The sequence below is a fragment of the Schistocerca americana genome, chromosome 5, assembly GCF_021461395.2.
Source record: "Schistocerca americana isolate TAMUIC-IGC-003095 chromosome 5, iqSchAmer2.1, whole genome shotgun sequence".
Taxonomy (NCBI): Eukaryota; Metazoa; Arthropoda; class Insecta; order Orthoptera; family Acrididae; genus Schistocerca; species Schistocerca americana.
In genome coordinates this window covers 61,998,510-62,015,931 of record NC_060123.1, presented here as the reverse complement: position 1 = coordinate 62,015,931, position 17,422 = coordinate 61,998,510, and the positions used below count along the sequence as shown (strand labels likewise).

Genomic DNA, 17,422 nt, shown 5'->3' with positions numbered 1-17,422 from the left:
CGATCACCCAATGAAATTTTAAGAAACGGAGCTCCAACCTCTCACCTAATAGATATTTCCTAAGCTAGTGATTTCCCGTATCGGGAGAAACAAACTGTCACTCGCGTGGTCTTGCGTCCGGTAACTGCCACACAGATTTGCCACGAGAAAACCGCTGGCCAGCTATCTCTTGTCGAGCGTGACTCCCTCCGGCTTTGTCAGATAACTTTCGGCGAAAATCGCACTACCGAGGGGTTCTTTTAACAGAGATAGCGCCTCATTTATTTCGCTTTGGACTCGACGCTACAGTATTCCCAAACTGAATTCTTTCCTCTGCTGCATAGGATTAAGATCAAAATTCTAAACACCTGGAGTCGCACGCAACAGCCCAGCGCAATACTGTGCATAGTGGCAAAGCGGCGTGGCCACAGGCAAGCACTCAGGTCACTGCCCCCTGGCCAGCGCTCCTGCCGTTTTGCATATCACTGTGCCGTCAACAGACGTATGCCCAGCAGTAATGTACGGTTCAGAAACATGGGGCATGACTAAGCGAGAAAGGGAAAAACTATTAATATTTGAAAGAAGAGTAATGAGGAAGATATGGGGACCAGTTTTAGATAATGGAGAAAGGAGGAGGAGGAAAAACGAGGAAATACACCTTCTGATGTGACAACCAAGATAAAGAGCAAAAGAATACAATGCGTGTCCCATGTAGCCCGTATGCCAGATGGAAGACAGGCGAAGATGGCACTAGCGGGGAAACCAAAAACCAAACGCCCCATTGGACGACCAAGGCAGCGCTGGATGGACGACCTGGCGAAGGACCTAGCAGCCCTGGGAATCGAAGATACCTGGTGGAACGGGGCACGAATCGGGATGTAATGGAGACAGTTTGTGGAAGCACCGCGTGGACAGCAGGGCCTGTTATTGCTGAATATCTATCTATCTATCTATACAGATCCTTTGAGAAACCACTGTATTCTTTAGCAATACGTTATCACAGGCCTGCCTTCCTATGAAATTAGGTAAATTTGTTTTGTGAAAACAGTCCACATAAAGCTATCACGAATTAGATTTGTATATGTTAGAATTCTGACGACGTGGTCCCCACTTGGAGTTCTTTGCCCCGTTCTGAAATCTGAAGCGATGATACTGTCCATTACATTCCGGAAAATAAATAAATGTATATATGCCGACTGAAAGGACGAATGAAAATATACACCAAGGCTGGGATTTGAACCCAGGCCTTCTGTTCACTAGGGAGATGCGCTAACCACTACGCCACCCTGGCACAGTGGCTCTGTACAACTGCACGGACTACCGCTGCATGACTCCCTTCTCGGTCCAAATTCTCATTCACGCCTCAGCCCACTTGGTATTCTCCCTAAGCTCGAACAGCATTGCAGAAGCCTTGGTACAAATTGTCATTTGTCGCTTCAGTCTGCATATGTAGATCATAGACGTTTCAGACACAAAAAGGTCTCCGGAACCATACAGTTTCTCTTTATACAGAAGTGAGTAACAGGTCCTCTCTCTTCTTTAACCCACCTTGTCTTCTTGTAGGAGGAACATTTGACAGGAAGAGCGTTGTGATTCTCTATAAAGCCGTCCACCCTTACATAGACCACATAGTTAATACACGCTAGTGTGATTGCGTTACTTTTCGAGGAAACCGGTTGGCCGGCAACGGTGGCCGAGCGGTTCTAGGCTCTTCAGTTCGGAACAGCGCGACTGCTACGGTCGCAGTTTCGAATCCTGCCTCGGGCGTGGATGTGTGTGATATCCTTAGGTTAGTTAGGTTTAAGTAGTTGTAATTTCTAGGGAACTAATGACCACAGATGTTAAGTCCCATAGTTCTCAGAGCCATTTGAACCAATTTTGAAACCGGTTGGATTACTAGTCTTGACAAACTGTCATCGTTGACATTTGCAGGAAAAATTGCAATGTACTCTTCATCTCTATCAGCAAGAAGTGGCGATGTCGACAGGTGTTCTAAATGTCAGCGCATCATGGAGCAGGGGCATCTGATGGTGCTGACGGCTCCCTTACCTCTGTCGTAAAGAACTGCTACCAGACTCACTTTCTTTGACGTCAACGACGTAGCACCACTAGAGTGGGAAGACATCCATAGTATGTCAATATTACGATATCCATATTGAGAGGCACCCACATGCCTTGCTCATACTGTGGCATCAAGCAGTCAGGCCTGCAAGATGAGTGGTCTGCCAAGCGAGTGGATTCATTCTTATTTATCGAGTAACATGAACTCTCGTACTCACAATTAAGTCACTAATCAACCTCCTGTATGAATAATACGCAACGGAAACGCACATCTATCAGTAATTTACGGAACTCTGACTGTTCACTACGCACTGGCAATACCACATTTTCCCTTTTTTTTTTTTTATATAACGGCTTTTATCAATACGTGGCCACCGCACTGAATATGAATGGCGCACACATTATAAATTCGGGACATCATGACAACATACAATTCGAAGGAAAAGTCCACCAATCTTTTTCTTTTCACTATCTTATTTATTCCGATAAATTCTATAACCTAAACACACAAATTCTATAACCTATAACAATAACACATGAGAAATTCCGCCCAGTGGGCATGGCTTTACATTGGTGATTCTCTACCTTATGGTCTCGTAATTATTTAACGCTACAGTGCACTTTCTGGATAGGATGGTGGATCTTTTATTATACCTCACACTTCGACTCTCAGTCATCATCACGAAACTTTCCTCTAGACCGAGCGGTACCAAAGAAACAAGCATAACCCACTAATCTTTTGAAACTACCTTGCTACTCTCCCATGCAAACCACACATACCCAAATTACATGACATACACCACACTACAACATGGAATACAATACAATAAATAGTCACAACACTATCACTTTCAGCTTTCCCACTTCAATTAGTATTTACCCCAGTTTCACACGACACTGCCCCACTTTGTAATTCTACTTTCCTACTATGAACTCTGGAGATATATACACGTCTTCCTGTGCAATGCAAGCCAAGTGGCGTTGCTGGATAGACGGCCGACTCACCTTGCTTCTCTCTCAGAGTTTGAATCTATCGTCACACGGAATCATATAACGCAAAGTAATATTAAGAACGTATTTATCACACACGCGAGTCCTCAACTGATACCATGGACGAGTACTTCTCTTTATACTTTGTCTCATACACAGATTGAGACTCACACAGTACTCACCACGTGGAAGTACTCGTCTCTAATTTCAAGTCCTGCACACGCCATTTCTTAAATATTTCAACTTATGGTACACACGCTATTTCTTAAATATTTCAACTTATTGTACACACGCTAGTAATTCAGCTAAACTTAAGCACACGGAAGTATTTCAACTTATTGCTACACGAGGTTTCATTGTGACCGTTGGTCACTTCCGAAGATTACTACGATCCCATTAATATTACCTGCCTGACATTTAATTCTCCCCACAAAAGTTCCTGAAATAGAGAAATTATTATTTCAAACTACTCTTAAATATTCCACACGCATACCATGTCTCCACTCTTTTGTCTTTACGGAGCACACCCAAGACAGGTCTCAACAGCACAAGATCCAGCGGCAGAGTGCTGAGACATGGCCGTTCTTCAGGTCCTCTCGCACCTCTGTCGAGGTGGGGGAAGACCATGCTACCATATTGGTCAGCCACATTTCTGGCGCTCAAAGCTCCGGTAAGTTTCATCTCTTTGGTTCCACCAAAGGTGGCCAAGGGATCGTCTCAAAGATGATCATATATTCACATTCACTATCTGCGGTTAGCAGGCGACCATACATTCATTCATTTCACAGATCTCACCAAATTGGATGTAGGGATTTATTTTGTGGGAGTGCACATGTGATCAATTAAATAAATAAATTGTCATTTTTTCCCACTCTGGTATCCGGCTTCGCTGTATTAATTGAAATTGAGTTATTATTAGAAAAAAATATGTTGTTCAGACAAGAATAATGAAGTATGTTGTACCTATTTTCAATGTCGGGCGGTACTGTACCCTTTCAATATCACATGAAGAGTATCTAATAAAAATACTGATAATGGTGGTAGTAGTAGTAGTAGTAGTATAAACATGGTGTTAAGGATTAAGTTCGGCTTGAATGTGAATAATTCCATGTAACAGAAATGCATCGTAATAGCAAGGAAGGAATCAAATGTAGAGAAGTGATCAGAGCGAATATTAATAGGAAAAGGTTGGAAGACAAGATTGAAGAAAGAAAATAGAGGTAGAGATGAGGAAACTCATGGACAATGTCGACAATATGACCGATACTTGCTTCACTGTAGGTCAGGAGGCAACAGCTGGTGTATGTCGAGAGGAAAGCTATGCTGTTGGTAACGGATAAAGCTTCAACCTCCTCTTGAGTGGAGAGGTTACAGGGTAGATCGTTGCAGAGTCGTATGGTTGAAACGGAGAGAGAGATGAAGAAAGATTTACTTTTGTGTTGCCAGTATAATGCAGGTCTCCAATCTAGCATTGCAGTTATGGAACGATAAGTATATGAAATGAGGGGAAAGCTATTAAGGACGCCGATGGCAAAGAAGAAAAAAGAGCGTATGAAAATCACGGCGCATATACAGTCGCATCCACCATAACTGAGTACAATAAGGACTGAAGTGAACAATCTACATAATATAATATTATGACGATTTAGTTTCCTGAATCGTATCATGCGACCCGCTATAATTTCATATCGTATGTTGCGCTAGTACTAAATGAGCGCCGGCCGCAGTAGCCGAGCGGTTCTAGGCACTTCAGTCCGGAACCGAACGACTGCTACGGTCGCAGGTTGGAATCTTGCCTCGGGCATGGATGTGTGTGATGTCCTTAGGTTAGTTGGGTTTAAGTTCTAGGGGACTGATGACCTCAGATGTTAAGTCCCATAGTACTCAGAGCCATTTGAACCATTTGACCTAAATGAGTAAATATAAATTTTACAAAGCTGCCGAATATTATTTATTTTATGTAAGAAATAAACAAGTTGCCTGATCTTCAAGCTTACAATGAACTGTTGCGTTGTTGCAGGTGGGTGGTGTGCATAGTGAATGCTATAAGAAACTCTCTGGACGGACATGACGGCGGCATTGCAGCGGTCACGCAGCCGTCCTAACGTCACTTCTTTGCAGCTCGTGACGTAATCACCTTGTGGTCACCACAGCAGGTAACGTGCTTCACATATAGAATTATGGCGCTGAGGGCCGACTTCAAGTCTATCGGTCAATTTACAACGGGAGTCCCTCGAAGGTACGTCCGTATCAGAGCGGCATATGATTTTCTAAATAGGAATCGCACAGATAAAACCAGTGTAACAATAAGGATGTCACTTTCATGCGACCAATTGAAATTTCACCAACTGTCATCGACTCCCAACTGTTCATCAGGTGAACCCTTCCCCAAGGACTTCCTTAAAAAAATTAATAAATAAAAATATCTGCGCATCCTACTACAACACCATCACGACGAAGTAGATAATAATATTTCATACATTAAAACATAAAGAAATTCTTATGCATAAAATGAAAACCAGAACTTATCCACATACCCGGAAGCGCACCGTTTCTGAGCATAGAATATCAAATCAAACATCTTCCAGCCATCTAAATTGTTATTTTATTGGGCTACCAGTTTCGGCCCCTTGATCTGGGTGTAGGAGTCTGCAGTTGATGTCTGAAGCGATCACTGTCTCAAAAATCTACGGATACGAGGCACTCAATGCTGACCCCTATTTTGACTCGATCAAAGTTTGGAATCATCCTACACGCCGATCAGGGAGCCTGAAGATGGCGTAATATATTGCCCAAAATTGTAGCCTAATAAAATAACAACTTAGACTGCTTATTTGACTACCAATACCGAACTGCCGAAATCCCGCAACCGTCTGTGAAAAGATGGACGTACAAATAATCTCTGAGTGTCGGTTCTTCTGAGGCCCAGATTGGGCATCAGCCGAGTATTTGTCCAAACGATCGTGGAAAACTGCCTAAAAACTAAAGTGAGCACGGCAGGTGTAAAAGGCCAGCTGTCGCTAACCTGCCGTGCTGATTTGACCCCCATCACGTGCTGCATGCTAAGCTACATGACAAGGGTAGATTGATTCTGCTAATATTTTTCTCGTTTTTTGGGAACATTGAGGAGAAAATATGTGTAACCATTTGAGACTTTCATCGATAATCCATGTGTCGTATGTTAATACATTATCTTTAAGGTAACCGTCAAAAGATACTGGTGACATTACAGCACACTCAAACGGTTCTCTACAATTCGAATACGTTTGGTACGAAAACATAAGAATCCTTCTCGTTCATATACAGTTAGTAGTAAACGAAGAAGAAGTGGTGTTCGTAACTGACAGATGGCTCTAGAATGCTGTTGTTGCCGATCAAGGTGTGTGATTTCTTATTTCTTATTGGACGAAAGTTACTACCCCCCCCCCTCCCCCTCCTGTGGACACGGGTAGACGAGGCCGGCCGGGGTAGCCGAGCGGTTATAGGCGCTACACTCTGGAATCGCGCGACCGCTCCGGTCGCAGGTTCGAATCCTGCCTCGGGCATGGATGTGTGTGATGTCCTTAGGTTAGTTAGGTTTAAGTAGTTCTAAGTTCTAGGGGACTGATGACCTTAGAAATTAAGTCCCATAGTGCTCAAAGCCATTTGAACCATTTTTTTTGGGTACGCGCACCGACGCCGGATCGACTCCGCTCGGCGGACTAACGACGAGGTCCCGTGTGCCAGCCAGCCTGGATGTGGTTTTTAGGCGGTTTTCCATATCCCGCTAGGTGAATCCCGAGCTGGTCCTGACGTTCCGCTTCAGTTACACGAGTTGCAGACATTTGAAACATGTTCGCACTATTCCATGGATTACACTAGATGCAAACAATTGGGGTACACACATTCCATACTGGGGGGTGGGGGTGGGGGGGTATGGGGTGGTGACAGGAAGGGCATCTGGCCACCTATTAAAAGTAACATGCCCAATCCGGTTAACCATAACAGCACACCCCACCAGTCGGAATACATGCTTGGAAAGAGTGAGATTGGAAGAAACTTACTACATGGCATGCATGTGATGTGTTTTTATAGATATTCAGGATGGCTGTTTTTGTGAAATGTACAGTGACGGAAAAAATCGCAACACGAAAAAATAATTAAGGTACAGTAATGAAATCCCAGAAATTCATTTGTCTAGGTAATACATTTAAGTGATTAACACTGGAAGATAACAAGTTAACGTAAGCGCGAGATAAGACATTGAAAAAGTGAAATACTAGTATATTAATAACTGGTGGCGCGGCCAGAACGTTGAATGCAAGCATGCAGACATCATGCATTGTATCGTAATGGTGCCAAATGCCAGTTTGTGGTATGGAGTTCTATGCCTGTTGCATTTGGTCGGTGAATACGGGGATTCTTAACACTGCACAGAGAGCCGAGTGGAGACACTTCTGCATGAAGTCAGGATAGCTGTTGGGAACCTGTGAAGTGTCAACGACGCAACTAAAACATTTATTAGAGTTCACTTATCTATTAGCACTGCTTACAAGTAGTTGTTCTTCTGCAGCAACCTCGGCTGTTGCTATTTCAGCAGAGAGGCAGCTGCGCAGCGCAAAGTGCTTCTCACGCTGGCTGGAGAGTATACTTGGTCCCACTCCAAATTCTACAGTGGCCAATGATGATCCATCCGGAATGTACCTGGCGCTGGTAGTCATGTAGTCGGTTGATCTTCTTCCTACTTATAAGTTTCAACACGTGAAGGTGTCTGAGTGTTGAAAAAGAATGTGAACACCAAGAGGCCATGTTACTGGCTTCCATATGGAATTCCAGTATTGGTAGCACTCTATGATGTGGTGTTGTCGGAAGACAGATAGTTTCTCCACCAGAAGATGGCAGGTGGCAAGCAGCATGAAGTTCATCTGGTGAAGACCATCATCTGAGTACATCTTCGGTGTGCACTATCCTGGTGTATGAAGGACGCAGATCCACTACACTATAGTAATCACGAAATGTAGTGCTATTACTGTGAATACCATCGATCCGAATGATCAACTCATGACAAGATCTGGAGGGCTGTAGTATTAAAAGGGAGCTAGCGAGACGCTATGACGCAAAGCTCAGTTCGTACTGAGCGAATGTGTCTTCCTTATTCTGCTACATTCACTTTACATCCTGCTACCGCTGTGACGCTCCCTCGTTATGTACTCTTATGAAGTAGATAGTTTCTTGCAACATTTCTTATGAAAACTCTTGTCTCACTTCCTTTGGTTTTCCATCCGCTTTTCTGCCGAATGCTTATTCCGTACTCGGCACACAGTGTCTTCGACCTGACCCACTTTGGACATAACGGTTCACATCATGCTCCCGCCTTTTTCCGTGGCAGGCATTGAATTCCCTCAGCCAGTATAAGTGAGTATTAATACTTTTATCTGATTTATAACCATTTCATTCTGCTTCATGACAGCTGTTTGTGGACGCCGGAGTTGTCGTGAGTTGATGTTCCGTATGTAGGTCTACTCTATTGGACACACATCTGGTGATCGAAGAGGCCAAGGCAGCATGTCGACATTCTGTAGAGCATGTTGGGTTACAACAGCGGTACGTGTTCGAGCGTTATCCTGTTGGAAAACACCCCTCGAATGTTGTTCATGAATGGATGGCAACGCAACAGGTCTAATCATCAGACCGAAGTACAAAGTTTCAGTCAGTATGCGTGGGATAACCATGAGAGTTCTCCTGCTGTCATGCAAAATCGCACTACAGACCATACCTCAGATGTAGGTACAGTGTGTATGGCATGCAGAGAGGTTGGCTGCAGGTCCTCAACTGGCCTCCTTCTAACGAACACACAGCCATCAGTGGCCCATAGGCGGAACCAACTTTCACCAGAAAACACAACAGATCTCCACCCCGCCCTCCAATGAGCTCTCGCTTGACACTAGTGAAGTGGGAAATGGTGTTGGTTAGTGGTCAGTATAATGCGCGCTACAGGGGATTATCTCTGAGCTGTCCTTGAAGTAATCGATTTGAAAAGTTTGTTGCTTTACTGTGGTACGAACTGCCGCTCATATTGCTCCTGCACATGCAGTATGAGGTGCCAGAACCATACGTCAGCCTCGATGGTCTCCCCTCTAGGTAGTGCTACGTGGTCGTCAGCAGCTCGGTCTTCTTTAGACCGTACATTCTTGTGACCAACGCTGCCGACGATCGTCTAAAGCCGCTACATTCCTGCGAAGACTTTCAGCAGTATTGCAGAAGGAACGGCCAGCTTCTCGTAGCCCTATAACACGACTTCCTTCAAACTCAGTTCGGTGTTGACAATGGATTCTTTTTCGCCTTAAAGGTATTCTTGTCGAACATCAACTCACCACGTCCAATCTCAAAGGTAATGAACGCCCACTACCGTTACAGCATGTATTCAAGGCCAACCTAATATGCATCCTCATAATGGCGGTACGAGCGCCACGCTTATGTGACTGGCTCGAAATACGTATATACATTATCTTCCAGATGTAGAAACATTTCTTCCAACCTTCCTTTATGTCACCAAACTGCTCGTTGTTGGTGCGAGTCTTTTCCGACACTGTATTGCAACATTCTATCTAGGGCATTATTACTATTTCTTCCAATACTTCACGTACAAGCCTAACGAACATTGTGAAAGAATGTCGCTGTCTGACTATTGAATGCTATGCTGTGCGTTTTTATTCCTTGATAAGATGACGCTAATATAAATAATCGGATGTAAAAAAAAAAAAAATTGTGAGTCAAAAATAAAAACAGCCAACTCGTTAATGCAAGATAATTTATCCTTATCCTACGTTACGTATAACACAACGTAAGGACAAATTTGTCTCATGTTGGAAGAAGCTTCTTAGCCCACAGTCCGGCCTTAGTGACCACAGACAGTGGTCTTACGTATGTGAGATATGCTTGCATGAATGTGCGTAGAAAGTCTTTTGGCGGAAAGCTCACATGTATAACAGTCTTTTTGATGTGACTCTCTGCGACTCAACATCTCTTATGGTAACAGTCTATCCTTTTCATAATACTGAATGAATTCAATCCTGGATTTTCCCTTGTTTAACAAAATCTATACACTACTGGCCATTAAAATTGCTACACCAAGAAAAAATGCAGATGATAAACGGGTATTCATTGGACAAATATATTATACTAGAACTGACATGTGATTACATTTTCACGCACTTTGGATGCATAGATCTGGAAAAATCAGTACCCTGAACAACCACCTCTGGCCGTAATAACGGCCTTGATACGCCTGGGCATTGAGTCAAGCAGAGCTTGGATGGCGTGTACAGGTACAGCTGCCCATGCAGCTTCAACACGATACCACAGTTCATCAAGAGTAGTGACTGGTGTATTGTAACGAGCTAGTTGCTCGGCCACCATTGACCAGACGTTTTCAGTTGGTGAGAGATGTGGAGAATGTGCTGGCCAGGGCAGCAGTCGAACATTTTCTGTATCCAGAAAGGCCCGTACAGGACCTGCAACATGTGGTCGTGCATTATCCTGCTGAAATGTAGGGTTGCGCAGGGATCGAATGAAGGCTAGAGCCACAGGTAGTAACACATCTGAAATGTGACGTCCACTGTTCAAAGTGCTGTAAATGCGAACAAGAGGTGACTAAGAAATGTAACCTATGGCACCCCATATCATCACGCCGGGTGATACGCCACTATGGCGATGACGAATACACGCTTCCAATGTGCGTTCACCGCGATGTCGCCAAGCACGGATGCTACCATCATGATGCTATAAACACAACCTGTACTCATCCGAAAAAGTAACGTTTTACCATTCGTGCACCCAGGTTCGTCGTTGAGTACACCATCGCAGGCGCTCCTGTCTGTGATGCAGCGTCAAGGGTAACCACAGCCGTGGTCTCCAAGCTGATAGTCCATGCTGGTGCAAACGTCGTCGAACTGTTCGTGCAGATGGTTGTTGTCTTGCAAACGTCCCCATCTGTTCACTCAGGGATCGAGACGTGGCTTCACGATCAGTTACAGCTATGCGGATAAGATTCCCGTCATCTGGACTGCTAGTGATACGAGGCCGCTGGGATCCAGCGCGGCGTTCCGTATTACCCTCCTGAACCCACCGATTCCATATTCTCATTGGATCTCGACCAACGCGAGCAGCAATGTCGCGATACGATAAACCGCAATCCCGATAGGTTAAAATCCGACCTTTATCAAAGTCGGAAACCTGATGGTACGCATTTCTCCTCCTTACACGAAGCATCTCAACAACGTTTCACCAGGCAACGCCTGTCAACTGCTGTTTGTGTATGAGAAATCGGTTGGGAAACTTCCTCATGTCAGCACGTTGTAGATGTCGCCACCAGCGCCAACCTTGTGTGAATGCTCTGAAAAGCTAATCATTTGCATATCACAGCATCTTCTACCTGTCGGTTAAATTTCGCCCCTGTAGCACGTCATCTTCGTGGTGAAGAAATTTTAATGGCCAGTAGTGTATGAAGTTACATGAACGCGTAATTCTAAATATCTGAAGGAATAAACAATGGCACCAGTTTCGACTTGTACATCTTAGACCTCAAGTGCTAATCAGTAATCATATAAACTAGAACTTGGACAATAATCATTTAAATTACAGACACTGACTAATCTAAACCTCAGTAGCTATACAGATGACTTAAACACCTGGTACCGTACAATTTAGAATAAGTAATATGCAGGAAGTGTTATATATGTTACAGAATACAGGAGCAATAAACTGACTTAGAAATAGTATTATGTTACTGCCACGACTCATTATAGCCATGGACAATGCCAAGAATACAAATTTTTCTATTAAGTAATCATTGGCACGTTTGTGTGACAACATGACTTGTATAAAGATATGTAGACAAAATTTTCACTCGAAATGTAAGAGCATAAACTATACAGAAATAAAAACAAGCCCAAATTCTACCAAAGTGCGAACCTAAATCCTAGGCAGGAACCATTTAAATTACGGACGCTATTTCACTTAAGTTATGGGTTAGCAATAGCATATACTTCACGCTCATTCACCTAGAGGTCGAGCGCCATTTTCTCTAAAGCATAAAGAACACCTAAGCAACGGCCAAGTTAGCAATATTATAATTAAATACTTGTTACTCATTTACAGAGGTGAAACTAATGGAAAAAGGCCAGGCAGCTACTGTGTTAAATTTAGGACTAAAGCGTTCTCTATAACACTTAGACTGAAAACTTTTTTCTGTTTACAATAGTGCCGGGGTGTTTCTGGACCGTTCATGAGCGTTTGATACAGTTCCCCACAGTCGTTTGATGAACAAAGTAAGGGCGTATGGACTATCAGACCAATTGTGTGATTGGATTAAAGAGTTCCTAGATAACAGAATGCCGCATGTTATTCTCAATGGAGAGAAGTCTTCCGAAGTAAAAGAGATTTCAGGTGTGCCGCAGGGGAGTGTCGTAGGAGCGTTGCTATTCACAATATGTATAAATGACCTTGTGGATAACATCGGAAGTTCACTGAGGCTTTCTGCGGATGATGCTGTGGTGTATCGAGAGGTTGTAACAATGGAAAATTGTACTGAAATGCAGGAGGATGTGCAACGAATTGACGCATGGTGCAGGGAATGGCAATTGAATCTTAATGTAGAAAAGTGCAATGTGCTGCGAACACATAGAAAGAAAGATCCTTTACCATTTAGCTACAATATAGCAGGTCAGCAACTGGAAGCAGTTAATTCCATAAATTATCTGGGAGTAGGCATTAGGAGTGATTTAAAATGGAATGACCATATAAAATCAATCGTCGGTAAAGCAGATGCCAGACAGATTCATTGGAAGGATCCTAAGGAAATGCTGTCCGAAAACAAAGGAAGTACGTTACAGTACACTTGTCCTTCCACTGTTTGAATACTGCTCACCAGTGTGGGATCCGTAGTTGATGGAAGTGATAGCGAAGATCCAACAGGGAGCAGCGCGCTTCGTTACAGGAACATTTAGTCATCGCGAAAGCGTTACGGAGATGACAGATAAACTCCAGTGGAAGACTCTGCAAGAGAGACGCTCAGTAGCTCGGTACGGGTTATTGTTGAAATTTCGGGGACATACCTTCACCGAGGAGTCAAGCAGTATATTTCTCCCTCCTACGTATATCTCCCGAAGAGACCATGAGGATAAAATCAGAGAGATTAAAGCCCACACAGAGGCGTATCGACAATCTTTCTTTCCACGAACAATACGAGACTGGAATAGAAGGGAGAACCGATAGAGGTACTCAAGGTACCCTCCTCCACACACCATCAGGTGGCTTGCGGAGTATGGACGTAGACGTAGATGAGGACAGCACAACACCCTGTTCACGAGAGGAGAAAATCTCCAAATTGGCTAGGAACCGAACCTGGGCCCACTTGCATGGGAATCAAGCACGTTACCACCCAGCTATGCAGGTGGATCTTGTAATGGTACTTGAATTACGTAACATTTACGGCACCTCAACTGAGCCTCTCGATACCAGTAATATTCTACTGCGCTTCTGTAGAAGTAGTTGACATATTTCTGAGACAACATTCAAATTTGATTTCATTAATGCAGAGGTACTTTGATACATCGATATGTTTATATTGCAGTGATATTATTCTTATGTGTATTCTTTCTTTCGTCACTATGATCTTTGACGTACTTGTAACTCTGATTTTGGGGCGCGTAAGCGATTATTAATTAGTTGTTAGAGAGTCGGACCTTGAAAAAGTCAAGTCTTGGACGTCATGTTGTAAAGACGCATATTGTAGTCAGCTTATAAAATGTGAACTTTAACAGTGACTGTGAGGAAGATGTTTTCAAGTACGTTTTGTATTGTGAAGTGACGTTTTGTGTGTTACTTGATATTGCAACAAAAGCAATAAAAAGGAAGTGTAACTTAAATTCGGAGTGCTGATTCCTTTTCTTTACATCACTATTGTGCTAACTTTGAAAGGTTTAATCTTCAAGAATGGTTTGTGAAGCTCATCTACAAAACTTTTGAATATAGCAGAATAAAACCTAGGCCTTTTTGCATCTGAACTTGGAATCATCACCACCTAGATTTTCGACGATTGAGCCATGATTTTACAACGAGACCAGCGTTGGAAACACGAAAAATGAATGCTTAGTTTATTCATTATTACATGAAATGACTTTATTAACTGTGCTCTAATGACACCTGCCACATAATAACTTAGGTGTTGCCCGAAAATGCATTATGTAGCAGCGTGAGCAACACCACAATCGTTATTAAATTTTGACCTTTGTTGTGGTAGGGTTGTTAGAATCTCAAGAGAACAGTTCGTTACTGAGTGCATCAAGTGATGCTTTTATAATCAATGACAGTTGTAAATTATCCAGCAATCTCGTGTCAGAGAAGTGTGTCAAAGTACAGTAAATCTTTTATTCATTTACGTAATTAAGTGAACTAATATTTCATATGTTCTAGTTCGATAAGATTTCCCCCAGAACTGTCAAAAAAGCCACTGTTATGCCTGGAGGAAATTAGTTTCGTCTTGTGATAACATATTCTGATCGTGAAACATGTAAGCTGCAAAATATGGATAAAATTAAAATGAAAGAAGTTTGTTTTTTGTTATGCAGGAAACCACTCTCAGGTCAAACATCTGAGATAGCTTTAAGTTTTCTGTTCTTTATATGGTCGTTTACACAGGAACGAAAGTGGTGAGAGGATGTGGACGGTGGACAGAAAGAAACTGGTTCTTTGCTCTCTGCTGGCGCCCTTACGGTTGGACGCAGGCGTCCGCGTCGGCTGTGAACGATTTCGCGGAGAGTGGCCCACCTCCGCGTGTCTGTGACAGTCGGCGCACCCTCCACGCAGATCTCTCCCTGGGCCGTCCCGGGAGCTCCCTGCGACTGTGAGTGGGGCTTAGCTGTCGCGGCCACCGGTCCGCGCATTTCAACAGCTGTCCGCCTCTGCTCCTAGAGGCTCTCACGGAGCACCGCTCTCCACGTTACTAGGTGACAAATCTCTTCGAAAAACTGCGACACGGGGTCCCTCCTTTCCTGATCGTGACAGAAGAAACTGTGAACTGCTACTAACGCAATGTTTCAGTTCGCCTAGCTTACGCTAGGGTGTCTGGATCCAAGAGTATCTGTTATTTAAATTTTAAAATCAAAGGTCACTAATGAAGTAATGAGCTCCGTTCTTTTTTGTTTGTTTCTTTTCTTATGAGTCATCAGTCTTCTGACTGGGTTGAAGCGGCCCGGCACGAAATCCTCTCTTGTGTCAACCTCTCCATTGTAATGCACCTCTTTCTCCGAGGGAAAATTATTAATTATTATTAATAGTAGTATATTAAGCTACATATTATCATTTCAATAAAAATATTTCAGTTTTTGTTTACGTAGTTAAAGTTCACTTGCTCCTTCAAGTTGATTGACGGCACCGCACACCTCGCCAGTCGGTGGTATCGGTAGTTTCTGTAGTCCGTTACATTACACCATCTCAGAGTAACACTTGCAACCTACGTCCTCAGTTATTTGCTGGATGTATTCCAGTCTCTGTCTTCCTCTAAAGTTTATACCCTCTACAGGTCCCTCTTTCACCACGGATGTTATTCGCTGATTTAACAGCTCTGGACGATAGCAGTGGAGATACTATCGAAGACAGTGCCGCCAAAACAGAGTTACTAAACACAGCCTTCCGAAATGCCTTCACAAAAGAAGACGAAGTGAATATTCCAGAATTTGAATCAAGAATAATTGCCAACATGAGTAACGGAGTACCGCAGGGAAGCGTGATAGGACCTTTATTGTTTACAATGTACATAAATGACTTAGTTGACAACATCGGTAGCTCCGTGAGGCTATTTGCAGATGACACGGTTGTCTACAAGAAAGTAGCAACATCAGAAGACTCGTACGTACTCCAGGAGGACCTGCAGAGGATTAATGCATGGTGCGACAGCTGGCAGCTTTCCCTAAACGTAGATAAATGTAATATAATGCGCATACATAGGGGCAGAAATCCATTCCAGTACGATTATGCCATAGGTGGTAAATCATTGGAAGCGGTAACGACCGTAAAATACTTAGGAGTTACTATCCGGAGCGATCTGAAGTGGAATGATCACATAAAACAAATAGTGGGAAAAGCAGGCGCCAGGTTGAGATTCATAGGAAGAATTCTAAGAAAATGTGACTCATCGACGAAAGAAGTAGCTTACAAAACGCTTGTTCGTCCGATTCTTGAGTATTGCTCATCAGTATGGGACCCTTACCAGGTTGGATTAATAGAAGAGATAGACATGATCCAGCGAAAAGCAGCGCGATTCGTCATGGGGACATTTAGTCAGCGCGAGAGCGTTACGGAGATGCTGAACAAGCTCCAGTGGCGGACACTTCAAGAAAGGCGTTACGCAATACGGAGAGGTTTATTATCGAAATTACGAGAGAGCACATTCCGGGAAGAGATGGGCAACATATTACTACCGCCCACATATATCTCGCGTAATGATCACAACGAAAAGATCCGAGAAATTAGAGCAAATACGGAGACTTACAAGCAGTCGTTCTTCCCACGCACAATTCGTGAATGGAACAGGGAAGGGGGGATCAGATAGTGGTACAATAAGTACCCTCCGCCACACACCGTAAGGTGGCTCGCGGAGTATAGATGTAGATGTAGATGTATCCTCGGAGTACAGAAGCAACTTAAAACATTTAATAAAAGCAAGTCGTCTGGTCCAGACGGTACACCAGTTAGGATCCTTTCAGAGTATGCTGATGCATTAGCTCCATACTTAACAATCACACACAACCGTTCGCTCGACGAAAGATCCGTACCCAAAGACTGGAAAGTGGCGCAGGTCACACCACTATTCAAGAATGGTAGTAGGAGTAATCCACTTAATTACAGGCCCTTATCATTAAAGTCGATATGCAGCAGGATTCTGGAACATATATTGTGTTCGAACGTTATGAATTACTGTACCCGGAAGAAAACGGTCTATTGACACACACAGTCAGCATGGGCTTAGGAAACACATTTCTAGTGAAACACACCTAGCTCTTTACACGCACGAAGTGTTGAGGACTATTGAGAAGGGATTTTAGATCGATTCCGTATTTCTGGATTTCTGGAAGGCTTTTGACGCTGTACCACACAAGTGACTTGTAGTGAAATTACGTGCTTATGGAATATCATCTCAGTAGTGTGATTGGATTTGTGGCTTCCTGTCAGAGAGGTCACAGTTCGTAGTAACTGACGGGAAGTTATCGAGTAAAACAGAAGTGATTTCTGGCGTTCCCCAATGTTGTTTTATAGGGCATTTGCTGTTGCTTACCTATATAAATGATTTGGGAGACAAGCTGAGCAGCCGCCTTAGGTTGTTTGCAGCTGACGCTGTCGTTTATCGACTAAT

The 17,422-nt window shown here is 43.4% G+C and overlaps 1 non-coding gene across 1 annotated transcript; it reads right to left on the bottom strand.

Moving 5' to 3' along the window:
• Positions 1-1,198: 1,198 nt before the first annotated feature.
• Trnat-agu lies at positions 1,199-1,270 on the bottom strand. Its single transcript has one exon. It is a non-coding gene; the product is annotated as a tRNA-Thr (tRNA).
• Between the last annotated feature and the right edge of the window lie 16,152 nt (positions 1,271-17,422).